Source organism: Petromyzon marinus, chromosome 3 (genome assembly GCF_048934315.1).
Source record: "Petromyzon marinus isolate PM22_M1 ecotype Great Lakes invasive population chromosome 3, UKy_Petmar_22M1.pri1.0, whole genome shotgun sequence".
NCBI classification, from domain to species: Eukaryota; Metazoa; Chordata; class Hyperoartia; order Petromyzontiformes; family Petromyzontidae; genus Petromyzon; species Petromyzon marinus.
The window spans coordinates 11,655,713-11,677,291 of NC_133669.1; the positions used below are offsets into that span (position 1 = coordinate 11,655,713).

The following is a 21,579-nucleotide window of genomic DNA, read 5'->3' on the forward strand; positions in this document are numbered from 1 at the left end:
TGCTAGAAGGGATCATGGCTGGTGGTTGAGGATAATGGAGTTGCAACGATTCTTGAATGAAATGTATTCAATGGAACGTCCACCGCTGAAATGGAGTGAGGAAATCAGCTCGCGTGCAGGTGCTAGGTGGATTGTTACATCGTAGGCCCATGATAGATGGCGATTACTTGGGGAGGCCTCTATCCATCAGTGATTGATAATGATAAATAAGATGATGTAGGCTGTAAAGGGATTGCAGAAATAAAAAAAAACATGCAGGCATAATAAGCTTGGCAATGGTTTGCGGTGTGTTTATGTACATTAGTACATACATCTGCTGTGTAAGAACATTTAGAAACAAATACAAGCTGAAATGAGGCCCATGTTTAATTCTGTGATCATCAGGCTTTGTGTACCGCACTGTAATTTGTTATCGTAGAAATGGTCACGTGCTTTTTTCTGCAATTGCTTTTTTCCCCCAGAATCTCCTTCTGAGAAGAGAAAAAAAACCTCCCATTATTTCCATGGGGTCAGCCACTCAGAAATTCTTTCTCCATGTACTTCTCGTCTGCGCCTCTTCTCTCGTGACATCCACTGTCATCATTTCTCAGAATACAAATATTTAATACCACGCGCTCGTGTCATTGGAGCCCCATTTGAGCATGACACTATTGTGCAAGTATACATAATGTTCCAGGCTTGGCACCCTGCCCACCACCACCACCTCAACCTATTTGTATATTTTCCTCTGCTGAACATTAGGCGGAATAAAAACATTGCTGAAAGTAGTGCATTATATAAAGTAGTTCATTATATAAAGTAGTGCATTATATAAAGTAGTGCATTATATAAAGTAGTGCATTATATAAAGTAGTGCATTATATAAAGTAGTGCATTATATAAAGTAGTGCATTATATAAAGTAGTGCATTATATAAAGAAGCATTTGCACACGGAGATGATGGTGCTTGAAAATTATTTTTTCAAAATAGGTGCGCAGTCCTTTGACAATTCACTGGGAGATACAAAAAAAGCCTTTCCACAGTATACTGCATGTGCATGCTCCTTCTAAATTGTGTTTCTTCAGTGAATGTCTCATTGTACCTCCGATTAGCACGGTTGGCTACATACGGTGTGAAAGTTCAACATACATGTATGAAATACGGGGCTATGTTTGCCAGAAAATCCATTGTTGTACTGTCCTATGCTCTGGCATCTATGCTCCCCACCTTCACCAGCCTGCGCTAACCAGGATGGCGCAGTATGGTCCGTACTCCCCATGGGGAAGGATTAATCAAGCAGTGGATAGACAAAATGGCTTTATTGTGTACAGCGCTGATCGGGATTGGGGGGGGCAATTGCCCTGGGCCTCACAGAAAAGAGGGCACCACAAAGGGGTCTGGGTTTTTGTTGTTCTCACGTATTAATAAACAGGCCCCACGCGGTACTCTGGCCCAGGTCTCCAAGAACATATCGTGTGAATTACCGAGGTCACCGTGTACTTTCTGGGTCACCGTTTACCGTGCACTCTGCATTTGAAACCTGCCTCTGCACCGAGGTTTTGTCGATACACATGGTGACACCGCCGAAGGAAAACTGGTTGGATTTGTTTTTTTTAATCAACCAATGTTGCAACGGTTATTTCCTTCTCCCCCCCCTCCATGCAATTGTAGAGGTCACCTTCAAAGTTTATCAAACGAAACTTCAGTGAATAACATTGAGGGCAAGCTGCCGCATGCACATCTGTGGATTATTATGAACGCTGCGTTTTAAATCGCAGCTGCACAAATGCATAAAATGCACACGCATCTGACGTCAGCTTCAGTTGTGCATAATACACTACACGTACGGTCGTATTGTTAATCCACTGCTGGATGAGGGCCTCCCCATGCTGTGCGAGGCTGACTGTACTCTGGGGCTTGGCTATATTTCACCACGTTGGGCATCGTGAGTTGAAGGCGGGGAGCATAATCGTGCGAGCAAGGAAGTAAAGTCGCATACAGCGATGACATCTTGCTGGACTGCAGGCCTTTTACAACCGTTGGTGTATACTTGTCACACATCCAAACACTATCCATGCTCAATTCAGGATCCGGTAAAAAAGAGCAAATGGTGAGTAATGTGGTGATATTCCTCTGAATAAAAAGCACGGTACATTTTACAGCACATTAACAAAATGAAAACCAATTGTAAATGCAATGCGTCTGTTGCAAGTGAAATATCGTAAGAGACCATCGTATAACCTCAAAACAAACGCAGATAACGCAGAAGAAATCACCCGTTATGAGCAACTCTCTCGTAGGGATGCACACCGATTGCTTTGAATCACTGGGTGTAAGTCATACTTGACCACGGGCATTGTTCGTACAACTGTCATTTTCAAGTGGCGTAGCGTAGTTGGCATGGGCCCCCTCTTTGTAGTCCGACTCCTGGGTTCCTCTGGTCCACGGGGGCCCAGTGCAGTTGCACCTCCTGCACACTCGATAGCTACGCCAACGAGTTTCAAACAAGCATAACACAAATCCGTTTAAGTTACGGAGGATGTTAGTGCACTGAATGCGTTAATCTGTTCAGTCGCAATAAAAGTACAACAGTAACAGATAAGTGATGAGCAATCTGAGTAAAAAAAAGTTGTATTCCAGAAACTTCGCAAAAATAAATCTGTGCAAACTGAGTATAGTATTTGTTAAAAGTTCCTTATTTATACATCATTAGACCTCCTATGCCAGTACCAAAATATAATAATAGGGTTTTTCCCCTTTTTTCTGGCAACAAAACTGAAACCTTTTTACAAGAAATCATGTGTGCATTAACCACAATACTTGTGGTCAAATGCAAAGATTTTTAGAAAGGCTAAGCGCATACCTAAAATTCAAATGTCAAACCACCTCACCAGCCATTATTCACACCGCCTTAAAACAGGAGCATATATACAAGAGACTCGCAATCAGGCAATGGTTATTCTTCAGAAACACAGGGTGGCAGAGACTGTCGAATGTGAGGTGGATGTGGTGTGCCCAATTAATTTTAGGAATGGATGTTTCAGAAATGTTATGCTATGCTGAAATTTAGCATTGCATACAGTACGCTCCATACAGTAAAGTACATTTTGAGTTTTTTTTTTAAATGTTTACATGCAGCTGCACAGTCTATATCTGCAAATAACAATATTTCAATATTTATGTGCGGAGAGACAGTGCTTACATGTTACATCAAGGAGCATAAACCATGGCACGAACTCCGGTCATCCTTTCAGCGGCTTTTGGATAGCCATCAGACAAAGACGGTCACCTCATCGTGTGCTTTCAAACGCGCTTCTTCGGCCCTCTTGAACGCTCTTCCTTCCGATATTAGGAAGCCACTGGAGCTATGCACTTTTAAATTTAGATTGAAAATTAATTTCTTTAGAACATTTTTGTGTTTAGCTTGTTGTCCTTCCCCCGCACCTCCGATTAGCACGATTGGCTACGTACGGTGAGAAAGAGGTGCGACATATACAGTATCATCGTTCCCAGTATATACGCAGTACAATACGTGCACATTATTCATAGCCCTTTGTCAATCTACTGCTGGATGAGGTGATTACGACATGCACACTCTGTGGTGGTGGTGGTATTGGAGCATTGCACAACAAACACGCGATAGTGTATGGAGGTCCATTGCTCAACATGCTTGTTAGCTTGTAAATATAGTTTTTCCCCAATACATAATAATTCTTGAAACGAATAAATGACAACCCTTTGGCAATCCGCTGCTGGATAAAAGCCTCCCCATGCTCTGCCAGTCATGGGGGGTTCTTTTGACCATACTTCCCCATGCTGGTCAGTACGGATTTCTTGAAAGGGGGTGGCCTGGGACCGGTTCAGTTGTCACTCGCCACTGAGGTTAACCGTGGCCAAGATTCGACCTGAGGTCGCCAGGTTCACAGCAAAGTGCGATAACCACGAACTGTTTTTTTCTTAGTGTGCTATCCTTCCCCCGCACCTCCGATCAGCGCGGTTGGCTACGTATGGTGCGAAAGAAGTCCAACACGCATACATATATTAGGACTCCAAAGAACACCCCCGTTGCTATATGTTCTCGTACATGCTATGCGAAATGCTTTTCATAACCAAATGTGCCACCAGATTGCAAATGACACTATTAGCATCCAACACAGATCTAAATTTGCATGACGTTACCTGAAGGCATAAACAGAGGTATATAGTTTAAATACGATATACGTGGAGCAAAGCCTTGCGACAACACTCACACCGACAGAAATGTAAAATCATACGCAGCCCTGATGCAGTTGCAAACCAACCCCCAAAACGAAGCATCTTGGCACTACGATAGGGTACATCAAACATCATCTGCAGCAACAGCATAGTGGACACACGTAGTACAATTTACGGCAACATTCCCTTTCAATTAAAGATGCTTTGTGTCCCCTCAGATATCAAAGTTTCTACATCGTAATATCTGCCACTTCTGCAGATTCGGTGACAATTTTAGCCCCCAGGGGGATATTGTTTTCATCTGCTGCAGCTCTCATCTATCCACTGATAATAATCACCCTTGGTATAAGGTTTCCACTCAAACTATTTTGCTGATATCGGTTCTTGTTTTGCATTTTCTTGAACGTCCCGTGCCTTTCTTCTTCTTCTTCAAAGCCCAGCAACTCGGGATCTTTTCCACGTCTCGCCAGAGACCTAAGTGCCCCGATGCTCTGCAAAATGTGCATTTTGCAGCGGCAGTGTTTACGCAAATTTCCATGGACCACGAATTGAACCCTCAAGCAATGTCGTTTTGCACAATTGATTAAGATGTTTTAGCGGGCATTTCAAAACCATCAATGCAATGGTGTAACACGGTCGAGTGCAACACGGGATTACAGACAATAGCTTGTTATATGGTACTGGCATTTCACATGCCAGATCACAGCATTAATCAGAAGTCAATCACCACTATATGGAATGTAGTTGCTTTCGAACATGTATTTACCATTGCGATATTTAGCAAGCAGAGAATTCAGCCAAGCAAAAACAACAACATAATGATTAAAATTGCATTTGATATAATTGCGACATGTTTAAAAACAGAATACTACTTAAACACAAACCTGTTTGATGCAATACGAATTACATTTCAATCAGCTACCAAAGTCACAGCACAATTTTGAATCATATTATAGCAAGTAGAACTAATGGGCACAAATGCTCTTCGCCAATAATTCGCTTTAGTGCATATTGACAAGTGCAGATGTGCAAATGGTTTTTCATGCGTTCACCACATAAAAAGCATTCCTAGCAAAAAACCGAAAGCATATTTTGGCAGGACATCAAAATCCAAAACACACACATTTTTTTTGAATGCCTGCCATCATAAATTAGATGGAGGCTAGATGCAAATCGTTTTTTTTTGTTTAATGGGTACACATGATGGGAGCTGGTGGGTGAGTGGGGGTAAAATCCAGTACATAACAATATTCTGGACACCAATTAAAAACAAATTCTGCAGCTGCAAGGCATCAGATAAGAGAAGCTGTTGAACATGGGGGAACATCAGACGGTCGACACAAAGCGGCCCACATAAACACCCCTCGCTACGTGCTCCGAAGCGCCACCCGCCCTGGGGGATTCGATTTCACCCAGTGGCCTGCCTCTCTGCCCTTTTCATTGTGCGCCATCTGTGTGGAATTACACAGCCGCTTTGGGTGAACGAGCGAAGCACGGCGTGCACGATGGAGGGGCCCATGGAAATGTGGCAGTCTTTATCTCTGCCATCGCGCCAAACGGGCCCCGGGAGCAGCACCTGGAACACGTGGGCGCGATCGCCGCTTTTACACGTCGGCTGCTCTGCCGGTCGTTGCCTCGGGTTCAAAGGTGCAGAACAGTGATGGAGCTCGGCCCAATCAATGGGTGCCCCTGTAAAGGACAAAAATAATAATTATTTTGGAGACCCTCCATTTAATTCATGAATTCCCAGCGAATTTTTGACAGAAAATATATAGACAAGCAGATGCCGATTTATGTTAGTTGCGATAAGATGTGAACAAATATACATGTAGTGAGACGAGAGAAGAGAGATGCAGACAGGATCTAAATGCGAGTAATCAATTCACGTGTTATGTTAATTGACGTTTGTTATGATTTAAAATGTGAGCTCATATTTAATGCATCCGTTATTAGCGCGAATGCCTTGGCGTACCCTTAGCTGTCTATTGGTTTGCCTTTTCACCAGCGCCACCACTGGTGCAGTGTACAGTACACACGTGTAGTGGATTCAACCGAGTCGCAGACTTACTCTTTGCAGGCAACACATATTTATTAACACCAACACGTAACACAAAGGGGGTTACTGCACCTTTACCAGATAACCTATGGTGGTGGACCACCAGGCTAACTACGCTAGTTACTGGGAGTAGCGATAACGGACAGGACCCAGGCTTGGGTCCTCGCCCACGAGTTGGTGACTTCTTCTTGGACGACGTAGATCGTAGATCTTCAGATGACAGTAGCAACGCTGAACCTCGGTCCCTGGTGGGGACCCGGTTTATATGCTTCCGGGTAGTGGCTGGCCCCGCCCTTGGCCACGACCACCTTCGAGAAATCTCCTGGGGTTTCTCGACCCTTTCCGAAGGATCTCACCCTAGCACGTGACCACTCCCTGGCTCCCACCAGGGGCCCCTGTGTAGATCTTACTTGTCATGTGCCTTCCAGGGTCAACCAGAGTGCCATGGCCTAGGGTAACCTCATCCCATGGCTGACACTCTCACACTCCCTCTGGTAGGATTCAGCACTGCACGCCACGCGTGGTGCCACTAAGCGCTATCCCAGCGCTCACCGAGCCCCCTCTAGGGCTGGTACTGCACCCACCTACGGGGTGTCCACTCTGACAATGCATCGCACACCGTGCCTCGCTAGAGCCGGCATTATTCAGCAACATTCACGATGTCGCTACATAGGTGATGTCCGTGATGTGAGTACATCGCACGTCGTGCCCCTGTAGGGCCGGTTCCACACAGTGATATCTGAGATCTGAGATGTCACTACATCACCCCCCCCCCCCCCCCTCTGTAGCACTCAGCCGAACTAAGCGAGTAAGGTAATAAGAAGTGAGTAAAAAGGTTAATAACGTTATGTGTGCCTCAACAAACAACAATAACAATGACCAATTAAATACCCAAACCCGCCTATACAATATTTACACTACCTACAAATGTACATTAACAACAGGGAGAAGGGTGTGAGTACAGAGCAACACGAGAGAGAAAAGAAACAGTGCTCGGAATCCCCTTCATCGCCAACATCTCCCACCCTCACTGTGTAACAATACGCGCAAGCACAATGAAGGCTAGGTTCAGCCAATAATCGATACGGTTCGCCGAGTGCGACAACCAACAGAGGGTGTGGGAGTGTGTGTGCTTGGGGATCACGAAACCCGAAGAGTTTTTGAATGAGTCCTCGTGGCCAGGCCTCCAGGGGAGGTGGACTCGCTCTCCCTGGAGGTCCCGGGGGGAATATGCAAATGTCTCGTCGATCCCGGCTCCACACGAAGAGCAGTAGGCCGGGTCGACGGGTTCTCCCCTCCCGAATCCAGTGGAGACGGCGCAAGCGGCGGCTTGGAGGACGTCAGGCACGCGCCAATTGAGGACGAGATCAGATCACTTCGCTGAGGACCACCTTCAGCGGGCACACACCCTGGCTCTCCGGACACATCTGACACTCGGCCCCTGCACCGCAGGGGCCGAGTGTCAACTTGCACGGCGTGATGAAAGGTTTGAGGCGCGAGGGATGTACAAACCAACACCGCCGCCCTAAACGGATCTGGACACACTGTGGTCGAACGACCCGAACCACATCAACCGGCCCTCTCCAAGGTTTGAACAATTTGGGCGACGTACCCACCGGTACCTGCGGACAGTGCAACCAGGCTCTGTCCCCAGGCGTCCACTCATCTTTAGAGACACGGGATCCCCTCAGCCGCTCATTATCCAATTGGCGCAAATCGGAATTTACCCTAGAGGCTTCGCGGGCTTCCGAAAACTTTTGAAGGGTGAAACGCACAGAGTCAGAAATTTTAGAGTTAGCTTTGTTGGGCATGGCTTGCAACTGAATATACATGAAAAAAAACGGCGAGTAGTCGGTGGATGCGTGAGGGGCCATCCTATATGCAGATAGGACTCCGGGAATGTGTAAATCCCAGTCGAGTTGGAACTCACTGACCTGGTGGCTCAATATGGACATCAGAGTCCTGTGTAGGCGCTCAACCATGCCATTCGTCTGTGGGTGGTATGGTGATGTGCGCACTTTCTTTGTTGCCAACAAATTGCATACCTCCCGCAACATCTTCGAAGAAAAATTTCTGCCCTGGTCAGTCAGAAGATGCTCGGGAGCACCCTTGTCCATGACAAAGCCATTGAGGAATGCCTCAGTGATCGTCGCCGCTGACTGGTTGAGGAGCGGCCAGGCCACAGGCCATCGTGAAAAATACTCGACTCCCACTAGCAATTACTTATTCCCACGTGGGGTAGTAGTGGGAAATGGACCAAGGATGTCCAGTGCCACTAATTCATTCACACGGGAAACCTGAATCGATTGTAATGGTGGACAACAGGGTTTCGCCGGCGGCTTCCGCCGCACACACTGCACACACCCTTTCAATAAATTAGCGACATCCTCAGCCATGCCAGGCCAGAAGATGTCCAACTTGAGTGTGACCAGCATCTTATGCACACCTAGGTGTAACAAGCGCTCGTGTACCGCCCAAATGATCTTGCCCCGTAGGGCAGTGGGCACAATGATGTTGTATCAGCGCAACCCTCCATCCCAATGCATGAGCAATTCGCCTCTAAGAATGACGGAGGTGATACCCCGTCATTCCTTGCCACCCTCAGTCTCTCTGACATGGCATCGCAGTTCAAGCAGAGAAGCGTCCTCCACCTGGAGGCGCCTCCATTTCGTGTGGTCTAACGCAATGACAGCGTCACAGGCCCGCCGGACCCTCGGCCAACTCCGATGTCGGTACTTCGGCCGACACCGCGAGGGGAGAGGACGAGGCCTTGGCGGCCGGCTTACAGCGCCCGGAGCCCGAGAAGCATGCGCACCCGCCGCTCGTTGGTAATCGGGACAGGCCATCAGCGTTCGTGTGACGGGAGCCCTTGCGATAGGTAACCTTAAAGGAGTAATCCTGGATGAACTCCAACCAGTATGAGAGTTGGCCAGATGGCTCATCAACACGCAGCGCGTACAGTAGCGCTGTGTGGTCAGAGTGTACTTCAAAGTGTCTACCGTACAAATAAGGGCCTTACTGTTGTACAAAAACCACAATGATCAACAGTGCCCAATGTGTGACACAATATCGTTGTTCGGTCAGAGACAGCACCCTGCTGCCGTATGCGACAACACTCTCGACGCCATTGACAACTTGGGACAGAACAGCTCCAATTCCGGTGTTACTTGCGTCCGTATCAAGGACAAACGGCAATAAAAAATCGGGGTAGCGGAGGGAGGGACATTCACCAGGCCATCCTGGAGCCCAACAAATGCGGCCTCCTCCTCCCCCCAGTGAAATGTATTACCCTTAGCTGTGGAGAGGCTTAGCGATGATAGCAAACCCGGGAAAAAAAACGGCCAAGTTCGGACATACGCGGTTTTGTCCGGGTCAGTCGCAATATCCGATTCACTTACTATGTGGCCCAGATACCAAACTGATTTCTGGAGGAAGTGACATTTCTGCGGCTTCAATTTCAGGTTGGCCGCGCGCATTTTGAGAAAGACAGCGCGTAGCCGTTGCAGGTGTTCGGCAAATGTACGGCTGAAAACGATGACATCGTCAAGGTATACCAAGCACGAGTCTCACTTGAGAGCAGTCAGGACCAGTTCCATTAATCACTGGAACGTGGCCAGCGCGGAATGAAGACCCATCGAAAGCCTTGTGGTGTACGAAAGGCTGTCTTAGGCTTAGAGGCTTTGTCTAGTGGCAACTGCCAGAATCCGGATAGGAGATCGAGAGTGGAAAAGAACCGCGCTCCGGCCAAAGCATCAAGTGAGTCATCCATTTGAGGTAAAGGGTACGCATCAGCGACAGAGACCTAATTAAGCTTACGGAAGTCAACACAAAAGTCCAAGCTACCATCGTGCTTTTTAACGAGCACGATTGGTGCTCCCCATGGGCTGGTGGATGGTGAAATAATGTTCGCGGCTAACATTTCGTCAAGCGCCAGCCGAACGTGTTCTTTTTCCACAGGGCTCAGCTGGTAGGGATTCTGCCGGATAGGAGCGGCGTCGCCCATATCAATGTGTTCTTTGGTTCTTTTGGTAAAGTCACGTAGAATGATAATAAAATAATAAATTATTATTTTATTTCAATTATTTTATTTCAATTATTTTATTTCAATGCTGGATTCGCCTAGTTATTTCAATGCTAAATTCTCCTGTTTGATTTGTACTAAGGGCCTCGGTGAATGTGTATGCTCTGACTTTAACGTAGCTATTTCTGCAGCAGGTACAAGCTCTATTTCTGCAGCAGGTACAAGCTAATCACTCAGCTTTCTCAATGCTAAATTCTATGCTAATTCCATTGTCAAGATGTGTATGCCTTAACTTAGCTATTTCAATGCTAAATTCTATGCTAATCCCTTTAACAATGGGTGCCTCTGCGGGTGTGTATGCTTTAACTTTTAACATAGCTATTTCTGTGACCAGTCACAAGCTAATCATTCAGCCATTTCAATGCTAAATTATATGCTAATTCCTTTGTCAAGGCGCTTTGTTCCTCTCACACAGCTTAAAGGCCGTATCTGAACGTGGCTCTTTCACTCCAGCGCTGTCCTACCAGACAGTCTCGCCCCCCTTCACCTGATGAAGGCCGCTTGTGTTGTGGCCGAAACGTCGTGAGAATATTATTGTGTTATTTTATTTTATCAATTTATTATTTTATTATCATTCTACGTGACTTTACCAAAAGAACCAAAGAAGATGAATCATTGCAGTCACGAAAGCTTTAAATCGAAATTTCATATCAATGTGATGACTCAAAAGTGTGGTGGGTACAATATAAAATTTCCCTTTACTAAAAACATTAGAAAAATCGCGCAAAAGCACCCGCAGCTTTCCCCTCTGGACCTCGAACAATTCCGCATTCTCAGAACAAAGCTTCTCTATCCACCCCTCATCAGGTTTCTGGCGCGGCAGTGTATTCGACGCGGCACCCACATTGCCAACAATGCTTCGCTCAGGAACCACTGGCAACGCATGAGCTAGCACGGTACCTTCCTGGCTTACCGACGTGTCTAACCCAGTGTTGAGGACCTGAATGAAAGGTCTTTGGATACCAACATCTGCGCCCCCACCAATGCTGACTTTATTAGCAGAACCCAAGAGAATTCCTCCCGCCGTCGCCCCTCGGTCTAGCTGCTTCCGCAATCGCAGGGGAACCAGCATTTGCACGCCCGGGGGAATCCTCACTGTTCAACACGCAAATGCTTGAATGGTATCATTAGCCTATATAAGCGGGTAGGAGAAGGCAAAATTTCCATTTGACAGCCAGATGGTAATTCCATGTACCCCTGGTCAATAAAAAAGTTAGGGGCATTCTTCCCAAAAGATCAGTCCCGAGCAAGCAAGGAGTAGCAAGGGAAGTCACAACAAGAACCTGTCCTGTAAATTTAACATCCGCAATGCATACCTCCGCTGTTATTTTCCCAATAATGCCCAATGAGCTGCCGTTCGTGGCGAAGCACGGAGCTTCGGCAGGGCATGAGGAACGACATCTAGGGGGCAAGATATTGTAAATCAATTCTGAAATGATTGTCGCTGATGCACCGGTGTCAATGAGCATCCTAAATTCTACCCTCTCTATCAGCCCGATAACAGCGGATGAACCCGCGGTCGCGGCTACCACTCGATGGGCCAGCTCCGACCACTGACCAGGTCGGAGCATCCAGCCGACCCGATCAACATCAAATCCTCCCACCCCGACGCACGACCGGAATGAAACCCGAATGCACGAGATGGGTGAGGTGGATTCAGGGGCCGGGTGTGGAACGTGTCGCAACTCGCCTTGGGGTGCAGTGGATCGAAGGACGGTCGGGCGGATGATGGCGGTGGTCCGGGGAGGCATCATCGTGGTACGCGCCAGCCCAACAAGACGTGTCCTGGCAGGCTGCAGCTGAAGCACACAATGGGGCTGCTCCCGGGACGAGGAGATGTCTTCTGCCGTCGCTGGTCGCCCGCCCGCCGCACCATGCCGTCCCCTCGCCCCCACCTCCACTATGGGTGGATGCACAGGCTGCGACGGGCTCCACATCTGCAGGTGTATCCGGCCCCTCGTGAGACGCGGACCATGCCCCAACCCCCTTATGCCATGAGCCTGGATGCATTTCGCAACCCTGATGGACGAAAGATTGTCGTCGTCAACGGCCGGTAAAACGATGTTGAGGTCCTTAGCCAAAGCCAGCAGACTCTCAAGGACCAACGAGTTGACTCCGTCGTGGTCCATTCTTGGACAGGAAGCCTTCGCAAGTGCCAGAAGTGCGCTACGGAAGGCAAGGGGCATCTCGGTTTCCCCTATCTTTCGCGTAGCGAACTTGTGGTGCACGTTGGACGGCGGCTCGTAAATGGCTGCCATTTGCTCGAAGGCTTGAGTCAACGTGGCCCTCTCCGATGGCGGGATGATAAGGAACGCTGCCAGGGCATCATCATCATCAAGGGCAGCAGGCAGCGCTCTCAGCACCTCCGTCCACCCGGCCAAGTCAGCGTTCGTCAGAAACCGCCACTTAAAGGACACCTAGTCGCCTACGGCGGCTGTAAATTCTTTGACAAAACGAAGTCGTTGCCGGAGAGTCGCAGACTTACTCTTTGGAGGCAATACATATTTACTAACACCAACACGTAACAAAAAGGGGTTACTGCCCCTTTACCAGATAACCTATGGTGGTGGACCACCAGGCTAACTACGCTAGTTACTGGGAGTAGCGACAACAGACAGGACCCAGGCTTGGGTCCTCGCCCACGTGTTGGTGACTTCTTCTTGGACGACGTAGATCGTAGATCTTCAGATGACAGTAGCAAAGCTGAACTCCGGTCCCTGGTTGGGACCCGGTTTATATGCTCCCGGGTCGTGGCTGGCCTCGACCACCTTTGAGAAATCTCCTGGGGTTTCTCGACCCTTCCCGTAGGATCTCACCCCAGCACGTGACCACTCCCTAGCCCCTTGTGTAGATCTTACTGGTCACGTGCCTTCCGGAGTCAACCAGAGTGCCATGGCCCAGGGTAACCTCATCCCATGGCTAACACTCTCACACTCCCTCTGGTAGGATTTAGCACTGCACGCCACGCATGGTGCCACTGCGCTATACCAGCGCTCACCGAGCCCCCTTTAGGGCTGGTACTGCACCCACCTACGGGGTGTCCGCAATGACAATGCATCGCACGCCATGCCTCGCTAGAGCCGGCATTAATTAGCGACATTCACGATGTGGCTACATAGGTGATGTCCGCGATGTGAGTACATCGCACGCCGTGCCCCTGTAGGGCCGGTACCACACAGTGACATCTGAGGTGTCACTACACATGTACTTAAGTCCATTTGTCAATCCATTGCTGGATGAGAGCCTCCCCCACGTCTCCTGTGTCGTGGTTATTTGACCATACTTCATCACGCTGGTCAGTGCAGGTTGGTGAAGGCAGGGAGCATAGATGTGGAAGCAGATGCTGTAAGTACAGTACAACAGTGGATTCTGCTGCACTGTTCCCTGCTGTCCACCACGTAGCACCATAACCTTTGACACCTGTTACGCATGGTTGTCACCCATCCAAGTACCATTCAGGCTCAATCTAGCTTAGCTTCTGAGATCGGAGGTGATTGGATGCCTTCTGGGTGATTTGGACAGAGGGAAGTTCACAGGCACACACATGTTCTTTTTGGTTCACCAGGCAGAGTGGATGTAAAGGGAGAGGGGGTGTTATGGCGAAATTTAGTGGAAGGTACAAACATTTCCCACGGTATTCAACACAAATGCACATGCCGCTGTAATCTGCTGTTATTATGTCTAGCGAACCATGCGCTGTTATTGACAGGACACTTAATTGTGTTCGTGATGTATTCCCGGTATGTATCGGAACCTTGAGAGAAGTAAAACGATTGTAGCAAAAAGTATTTCGTGGAATAACTCGGATCCAAATGTACGTAATGCAAAGACCGTTCAGCATTTCTGAAGGTACATTTTAAAAAATATATATAAAAAGAGCAAATTAGGGCATTGGGTATTTTGGAGAGGCACATGCTTGGAATTACACTAATACAAGGAGAGAAGGAACACAGATCGGAAAACATAGCACAATCATGCTGACTGATAAGAGAAGTCAGTGGGCTTGGACAGGGCGGGTTGCTAGAAGAGAAGGTGGCCGCTGGGCGAGTGACATCTAAGTGTCACAACTCACCCAAGCGGACCTCCACTGCGGAGATGGAGTTAGTAGTACCGGGGTCGGCAACCTGCGGCTCCGTAGTCGCATGCGGCTCTTTAAAGACTGCTTCGTGACGTTCTTTATCAAGGACCCACCGTCTCGTATTCACCACAGTGCATTGCGGCTCTTGAAATATTGAGGGGGGGGGGGGTTTCATACCGAATTTGAGTTAGTAGAACTGCTGCTCACATGCAGGTTCTGGGTGAAATTTGCATCACACGACTGTGATGGATGGTAACAACTTGGGGAGGCCTTCGCTCAGCAGTTGATTGATCATGACTGATGGCGATGATCATTTAGGGGGAAATGTTTGTGCTCCTCATTTAAGTGAATACTGTACTGTTTGGCACCGATTGTATCATGCAGGCTCACAGGTATCCAGTGGGGAGCAGCACAAGCCATCACATTCAAGTGCACGCATTGGGTGACGCTGAACGAACTCGACAGCAGAAACCCAGACACGGTGCGGACTAATGCAACCCAAATGGCGATCCGATGCTTCGTTGCAATCAAGTGCAGCGATTCGATTGAAAATGTGATTTTATGATTATTTCTTCTCACACAGCTTAAAGGTCGTGATCTGAGCGTGGCTTCTTCCACTCCAGCGCTGTCCTCCAGACAGTCTCGTCCCTTCACCTGATGAAGGCCGCTTGTGTTGTGGCCGAAACGTCGTGATTTTTTGTTAATTTTTTTGTTATTTTATTTTCACCTACGTGACTTTACCCAATAGAACCAAAGAGTAATTATTATTTTTGTTCAATATTCTCAATATTCAATATTCTCAATATATTCTCAATATTCTCATTTGTGTCCGCCAGTCAGTTTATTTTAGGCGAGGCCCTTTGGTCTAAGAAGTTATTTTCAATAGTGACCCGGCTAAAGCGGCTGAGCAAGTTTCATGGAAAGTCGCGGTGGGGGGGGGGGGGGGCTGCTGAGAACAAAAGCAGGGACATTTATAAACATGGCCATTACGTAATAATAATAAATAACCAGAGCTGTATACAATGGAAACGTAGAAAGCGATTCAAAATAACATTACGCGTGACCCTAGTGAGAGGAACTCACATGTGGCATTTAAAATGGAATGCATCTCGTTCGTACACTTTTGAAATCTCCTTGCTAAATTTTAGATCAGCATCTAATTTGCACACGATTTGCATCAACGGAATAAAAACGTTAATTCGTGCACGTGCAATGCGATGCACATTATACATCCTGGATAAATCATACCCCGAGCTGGTACTGCTGAGCACTAAAATTTTTTTATCGGTATGCGACGGACATTACTGTTAGTGGCTTAGCGGGTAGTGAAGTACTGCTCCCTACTGTGTGTGCCAGTAGTCACTTGATAGTGTCTCAGAGGTAGCTCTGTGGTGTCTGCTTTCGTGAGCCCTTCTGTCAGGAGGGTGGTACAGGACTTCTCTGCGATGAATCCGAATGGATTAATTCGTCTCATGACATGACACTGATCAGGTTAACGGTGGTGAAAACGATAAAAAATATAATCCCGGTTGGGGTGATCGATTCAACCCATCGCTGCTCCAGGGTTGAGTACTGCTGTTGAAGGTGGTTATATCTTGTGGAAAGACTGCCCCCCCCCCCCTCGCAAATAATAATGTGACATTTTCACCACAGCTTAGGACCACCGATAGAGATTTTAACAGCTTAGGACTTGTTTCGCTCATGAGATACTGTGAGTTCTGATTTTGTTACAGTGACTCAACCACAATCTATAATTAGTTTTCTTTACAGACCTTTGTCGTTCCATAATAAAGGTTTTTGGGTCAGATCGCGTTATTTATAAATGTGTTGCAACCCCTCCACCACCCGACACGGCCAATCAGTAAAAAAAAAGTGTCACGTTAACAAAAAGGCAATTAGTTCACTACTTCAGCCCGCCGGTGTGTTGAAGAGTGAATCCACAATATTTACAATTTGTGTAGTGCGACGTTTGTCGTTCCACCGCTGAATGAAGACTGCTCCATGTCAGGACGATCATGCTTTACCGCCTTCGCCATGCTGGTCAGTGCGGATTGGTGAAGGAGGAGACCAGGACCGGTTCAGATATCACGAGTTACTGATGTTACCCGTGACCGGTAATCTAACTTGGGAAACTGGGTTCAAGCACCGTGCGTCAACCACTGCCACCCTTGCGGGTTTTTTTTTTCCACGGGACCTTAAATGCTTTTGTGACAGGTGACCGCCCCCCACTGGGAAGTGCTGGTCTTGCAAAAAAGATAAATATATATAATACTCAATTCTGTATCCAGATAAATAATACGTTTAGTCCATTGGCCTATGAGCTTTCAAGGCCAATATTGTCAACCAGTATTTATTTATCTAAGCAAGGAAACTCTGAACCGGTTTCGACATTCTGGGTCTCATTAGTCTAGTTCGGTTTGTTAAACAAATTCTGCTAGGTTACCAGATGTTATTGGCAAGATCATTCCATCTGAACGATGTAAAAGAATAACAGCGTACCACGCTGCAGAAGAGGGCATCAACATTGACCTAATTCTATAACAAAAGCTCAGGCTACGGGGCTCATGATTAAAAATGTCCCGCAACTCATGGATATTATATAATCTGCACATTAACTTGGTATGAGCATCGGCAGAACTTAATCATTACTTTTTAACATTGCTGTAAATTTTAAATATGCATCTATGAACTGTGCAAAAAATAATAGTCGTTTAATTTGCTTTCATTAAAGAATGCAGGGAAGGCGAAAAAAGTGGCGTTATTTCCCAGCAGCTGATTAAAAGTACCCTGTTAAGACGGCCTGGCACCTTTCAATCCACTTTTTCTTAGAAAGTTTAATACAGCAGTAATGCAGAGAACTCTAGATTTAAAAGGGGGTCACATTTTTATTAACGTAAAGTTATTCGCATTAAGTCATATTTCCTGGAATGCGAATTAACAATAAAACATAATAAAAGAGCATTTTAAGAATGGAGCATTAATAAAACGTCCCATGTACTTTAACTCACAAAAGCCGATGTTAAACCTGTACATTTAATTTTATTTCTGCCGAAGCCCGTGACCAAATCACCGGAATGTGCCCGATCTCTTCATATCTCGGAAGCCAAGTAAATCTTGAGCCTGGATTGAACATGGATGGGCGACCACCATGCAAGCCAGGTTGTCACGTGCAACCTATGTATGTTGAACTTCTTTCGCAGCATATGCAACCGAAGAAATTAGTTTTCAATTTATATGTAAAAGTGCACAGCTCCAGCGGTTTCCCAATATCGGAAGAGCGTTCCAGACGGCCGCAGAAGCGCATCTGAAAGCCCGCGATGCGGTGACCACCGTCTTTGTTCGATGGTTCACCAAAGTTTCTGCGAGGATGGCCGGAGTATGCGTTATGGTTTACACTCCTTGGTCATCCGAAGCTAGTTGTAGAGAAGCCGATTTTGTGCCGTAATTCTGTGCAACCACATCTATGGTCTCCAGCGTCATTAACCCGCACTCACCGGCGTGGTGAAGCATGGTCGAATAACCTTCGACACTGTTGGATAACGGAGGCCGTTATCCAACAGTGGATTGACAAAGGGGGGCTGTACGTACACATGTTTATCAATGTTTGGCATTAACAAATGCATTACATTACATGAAGATTAATGGGCACGGTCACCCATTCCAAATGTAATGAATGTGAAGTGGTTTATGGAGCGCTGTTAAGATTTAAAGTAACAATAGATCCCTTTTACAGCATCTCAGTGTGCAAACCACATGGTACCATCCATTGGGCCAGTGACAAAGTGCATCGATGTAAACCACATGTTGGGACAGAGCGCCTAAAACGTAGGTAATGGATGGGTCAGGAAGCCACGACACTCTAGTACCGAGTCAGCCCCTCTCCAGGATGATATGCGATCCAATCCCCCACAAAACAGCGATCAAATGCATTACATTCTTCCTTTTTGTTGCTCATAATGGGGGGTTTACTCATTGGCCCAAGCTAACAAAGCCAAAAGCTTTAGGGTTCTAAGAAACTCAAGGTGTTCCAGATTCACGAAAGGAGATAAATGTATCAAATATCAGCTCAAAATCACTTCGAAATAAGCATAAACAAGCAAATAATCATATAAGAACCAACCATTACACTGTCCTGTAGTCTCTCTAATCTCTATCTTGCATCTCCCTTCTCTCATTTTACTGCACAGATACTAAATACAGTGCTGTTGTTTAATGTATTGGGGAGAGTCTAGAGTCTCAGGGGTATTTTTCAAGAAGGCCATGCATTGGGGTGGTTGGCCTGTTTCACAACATAAAAACAAGTTGCATTATGGTGCATCAGCATGTGGACTTGCTAAACCAATGTATTTCAAACTCATTTGGTTCAGCACGGGAACCCTGGGACAGGATATACTTTTTATGAGTCTCATCAGCAGAGCCACCAAAACATTGATTCATAAGGCTCAACGGCTGAAGGGACTCATTTTTGTTTATTTAATGAGGGGATGGGGCACCAGGATTGGTCCAGATACTACTCACCTTTGATGTTAGCCCATGGAGAGAATAGAACTCAGGTTTCATCATACAATGCATTAAGCATGTGCCACCACTCAACCCTCAGCACCGTACTGTATTTCAAAGTGCGTGTTTATATAAAAAAAATGTACTCGACAGCAAAAAATACATTTTATGTGGTTTACATCGTCGGTGCAAGATTGCACTACAACCGCACACCACACGTGAAAATGGTGGTAAAGTATCAAGATTGTGTTCTTGCACAACCAGGGAAACAGCACATTTCCTCATAATACAGACATTTTGACCATGAGGCTTTTGCGTTAAAGGGTACGTACGCCCTTTGACTGGAATTGAACATATATTCCCTACCTATACCTGCCCACTGGTGAATGGACTCAGCCAGGTTCAAAACTGTTACAACAGAACAACAAAACACGACCATTTCCTGCTATTAATGGGCATTGATTCAGTGCACAATCTCCTGTTTACAGCCCTGATCCAGTGTAGGAAATTCCACATTCTTATGTAGGGAGCTAGTTTATTGCAAGAACAGCCACTATTAACTTCCCCTGGAAATTGGTACTTATTGCATCGACCTTAAAAGAATGATGGGCTGTCATCTTTCCAACCAGGATCTGAATTCACAAGCGATTGAGGCTCGCTCGCAGTTCCAATTGTTACACACATTTTTAACGTAAGCCCCTTTTATGAAAAAGAAAAAAATTACGCCGATATGTAATGCACCTGTTCAGTGGCGATTACTTTCGGCACAGAAACATGCAGGGCGGAAAGTATAAGTGGAACAAATACAGTAACGTACAAGGTCTTTATTCATTTACCATTAATTTAAGATTTTGCAATTGTGCAGCCGTTTGAGCTCGGTCCAATATTATTGTACACACACACACACAGCTGATAATGTGAAGAACTAATCATACGGAGTCTTCATTCATGTAAACCTCCACGTGTCCGCAGTGCCATTGGCGACAATGAGTTTTGAGAGCCCCGGGTTTTTATGAGCACCTCGCCTCTCAACAGTTTCAAATGCTTCTGTTATGTGGTGTTGAAGATCACTCAAGCTATCTTCGGTTTCAGGAAAAACCGGAGTATGTAAGGAATTTGTTGCAAATATTTAAACGACGCGGTTCAAACGGTGGTCTTGATTTGAAATAATCAATAATGGTCGATACTTTTTCGATTTAAAGCTTTCGTGACTGCAGGGATTCGTCTTCTTGGTTCTTTCGGTAAAGTCACCACGTAGAAGGGACATCATAAATAAAAATGTTTATTTTATTTTATTATTTCCCTTCTACGTGACTTTACCGAAAGAACCAAGACTATGGTCGAAACCTGCATGGACACCGTGTATATCAACGTGTTATGAGAATGTTCATGGAACTTTGGCTGAGAATGTTCCAAAATGTGCAATGCATTGTATCATGCAATAATTACGTATATATTCCACATCTCAATATGCCCAATGCAGAGAAAGTGGGCATAGTTTATCGAGGCAGTCATAGACATGAACAAATTGTAGGTATTTCAGAATCAGATTTTTTTTTTAATTTAATCTGGAGGAATCCAATGAGCCATGAAGCTCTTTTTGGCAATGTCCAGTGTAGGGGCTGGTCAGCAAGTTACAACATCCACTCGATACCGTACATGGACAGGGAGTCACAGGAACGAATTGCTCGAGGAAGGTTAAAAAAACTATAGAATAAGTGACCTGCTACTGAGTGCAGGTTAACCGGGAGCATCGAGAGAAGGCGGCATTGCTTGCAGCAGAGTGTGCGCCGAATTGAGTGTGCGGTCCTACTTCGCTTTACGTCGGGGATGCGATCTTGAAAGTTGGCGGGGAATATCGAAACGACGTCGATCAAAGGAATCGTGTAGCCTGTACGCAGCGAGAGCTAAACAAAAGACAACGTGGTGGTTCGGTGTAGCTGTGTATTAATGCGCCTCATATTAATACTTAGTCGTACCCACAAAGTTACATTTAAGTTAAAACAAAAAATATACAAACAACACTGTACTCAACACGAGCGTACAGAAGTACACTGTTTAGCACAAATTATACAGGGTACAATAAGGTACGACACACTATAAAAAACGATCACCGAAATGCTGTACGTGAATAAGATATTGTACTCTACAGTACGGTACATTTCTTTATGCGCGACGCTAAGTAGTTGGTGTACAGGGTATATATGTGGGGGCGAAGGCTGAGTGACAGTCGACGGATACGAGAAATGACGGACGATGCTGTCAGCGACGTAAGTGTGGGTTGAGGCGACGCAAATCCGGTCGTGGTGTTTATAAAGGAACGACGTATTTGCGAAACGACGTCAACGGGGGAGGAGACGTAAACCGGGATTTCACTGTAGAATTGTAAGGGGAGATGTGGAAAAAGGCATGGGGAGGCGTGCGACGTGAGATGCGAGAGTTTGTGGATTTTGAAACGCATCCAAATGGAATGTGGAGCCAGTGGGAGGGGCATTAGCCTATTGGGGTCATGGGGTCTCGTTCATCGGTGGGAGATGCTGCACAAATGGAGGTGCGAATCCATGAAACTGGTCTGCTTGCCGAGATGGGACTTTTTGGTAACTGGTATTTAGGGGAAGTTAAAACCAATCCGTGATTAGAGAATTTCAAGGCCCGAAATGCGTGGCCAT

The 21,579-nt window shown here is 46.4% G+C and overlaps 1 long non-coding RNA gene across 2 annotated transcripts; it reads right to left on the minus strand.

Moving 5' to 3' along the window:
- Positions 1 to 264: 264 nt before the first annotated feature.
- Positions 265 to 7,011, minus strand: LOC142930927 (uncharacterized). 2 transcript variants are annotated; one of them, XR_012946934.1, is made up of 3 exons: positions 6,264 to 7,011; positions 5,772 to 5,884; positions 265 to 2,465 (listed from the first exon to the last, which is right to left on the minus strand). It is a non-coding gene; the product is annotated as an uncharacterized LOC142930927 (long non-coding RNA). The 2 variants fall into 2 exon arrangements; XR_012946933.1 differs by having other exon boundaries at positions 5,772 to 7,011.
- Positions 7,012 to 21,579: the final 14,568 nt, after the last annotated feature.